The following is a 2,383-nucleotide window of genomic DNA, read 5'->3' as shown; positions in this document are numbered from 1 at the left end:
CCCTAACACATACTGAGACTGGATTGGTTTTTATTTTCATTCTTTTGTGTAGCGCAGCGGTTGACAGACGTGCGGTGTGGACTGGCGTAGAACAAGCAGAGCTGTCTGGAAGGAGGCAGATAACCTTATCAGTGGGGATTGAAATAGAGACCCAGGGCTACACTCAGACGGACGGAACAGCCAGAGTGTGAAGTGTCACACACGCCGTGCGAGATGCCACACCAACGCGGAGTGATGTGCGTCAAAGCTTACACACAAACAGTGTGACACACACACACACACACACACACACACACACACACACACACACACACACACACACACACACACACACACACACACGCATAAACTCCATTCAAACACACACACACACGCACAAACAGTGTCACACACACACACACACACACACACAAACAGTGTCACACACACACACACACACACACACACAAACAGTGTCACACACACACAGACAAACACACACACTCCATTCAAACACACACACACACACACACACACACACACACACACACACACACACACACACACACACACACACACACACACACACACACACACACACACACACACACAAACAAACACATACACACACTCCATTCAAACGCACGCACAAACACACACACACAGACACACACACACACGCACACACACACACACACACACACACACACACACACACACACACACACACACACACACACACACACACACACACACACACACACACACACACACACACACACACACACACACACACACACACAGAGCAACAGCAACACACACATCAAACCATCTCCACCACTGCGCCCTCTCCCCTCCCGCAGCAAGAACACACAAACCACCAGCATGTAACCTACTCTGCTGGCGCAACTAACTTAAAATGTCATTTTCCTCCGACTCCCTTTTACTTTGCTGTCCAGTGTAATTCAAGTGACTGTTTTAACGCTGAAATACTTGCCAAGGTGTGTGTTTTTTTGGTGGTCTTCTGATTTATTTTGTTGTCCTCAGCTCTCCCCTGTAGGCCGTAAAGCTGTCCTGGCCTGGTAACTCCTGCAGCTCCCAGGCTCCTCCTGGACTCCTGTGTGGCTTTGTGGAAGTTTTAATGGGGGATTTATCGCTGGATGTGATGAAAGCTCCGTATCACCGTTTATTTTTTTGTGTCGGTGTGTCTGTATGTGAGTGCACGTGTGTGTGTGTGTGTGTGTGTGTGTGTGTGTGTGTGTGTGTGTGTGTGTGTGTGTGTGTGTGTGTGTGTGTGTGTGTGTGTGTGTGTGTGTGTGTGTGCGTGCGTGCATGCGTGCATGTATGTGTGTGTGCATGTGTGTGTGTGTGTGCACACGCACACGTGTGTGTGTGTATCCGCCTGGTTGCGTGAGTGTGTCCATGCGTCTGCATGTGTGTGGTGGGCCTCTTTGGCTTCTGGCCATGGTAGGGGAGTAGAGCAGAAGCCTCACAACTCCCCCCGCCATCACCATGTTCTCTGCTCAGCTCCCTACATCCACTCCACCCAGGAGAGGACACACTACTGTAGCCCCAAGCCCTGGATACAGGGTTGCCAGATGAGGCTGATGATTTCCAGCCCAAAAAATGCTCAAAACCTGCCTGGAAGCACTAAATCCCGCCCAATTCTAATGGGCAATTCTGTATGGGCAAAATTGGGCGGGTTTTCCTGCAAAATGTCATTTTTACCCGCACACGGCCATCCTAAGCAGCCCAATTGGGCGGGAAACAGCCCAATCAGGCAACACTGCTGGAGGGGCCCTGGCAATCCCAGCCCCCGACCGTGCCAACAACCCCCAGGCCTTCCCATGCTGCTCAGGCAACCAACAGGAAACAGAGACTTTCCCTGCTGGAAACAAGAAACACTCCTATGCCTGAAATAGCTTATTGATTTACGTACATTTACTTTCACTATGTTCAGTAGTAGCCTACTAACTCCAATGTTTAAATGTAATCTCAATGTCCCATGTCTGATAGTCTGGCACCGTGCCTAATATCTTTCACCCCTGTCCCTGGGCGCTCCCTGGCTCGGCATTAATTCAACCCTGGTGCAGCCTTGGCAGTCCCAACTCCGCCAGCCTTCGAAGTTACCCCTTATTTATTAGCTCGAATTATTATGAGCTCTATTATGTGTTTGTGTGGATGGCAAGGTGGCATTCACTTTCCCCTTTGGGGTTTAATGAACTCTCTCTCTCTCTCTCTCTCTCTCTCTCTCTCTCTCTCTCTCTCTCTCTCTCTCTTCTCTCTCTCTCTCTCTCTCTATTTCAACTCTCTCTTGCTCTCGCTCTGACTATCTCTATCAGTCTATCTCCTTCTCTCTCTCTCTCTCTCTCTCTCTCTCTCTCTCTCTCTCTCTCTCTCTCTC

The sequence above is a fragment of the Engraulis encrasicolus genome, chromosome 2 (assembly GCF_034702125.1).
Source record: "Engraulis encrasicolus isolate BLACKSEA-1 chromosome 2, IST_EnEncr_1.0, whole genome shotgun sequence".
Taxonomy (NCBI): domain Eukaryota; kingdom Metazoa; phylum Chordata; class Actinopteri; order Clupeiformes; family Engraulidae; genus Engraulis; species Engraulis encrasicolus.
The sequence above is the reverse complement of the archived record's forward strand: the minus strand, read 5'-3'. Positions refer to the sequence as shown.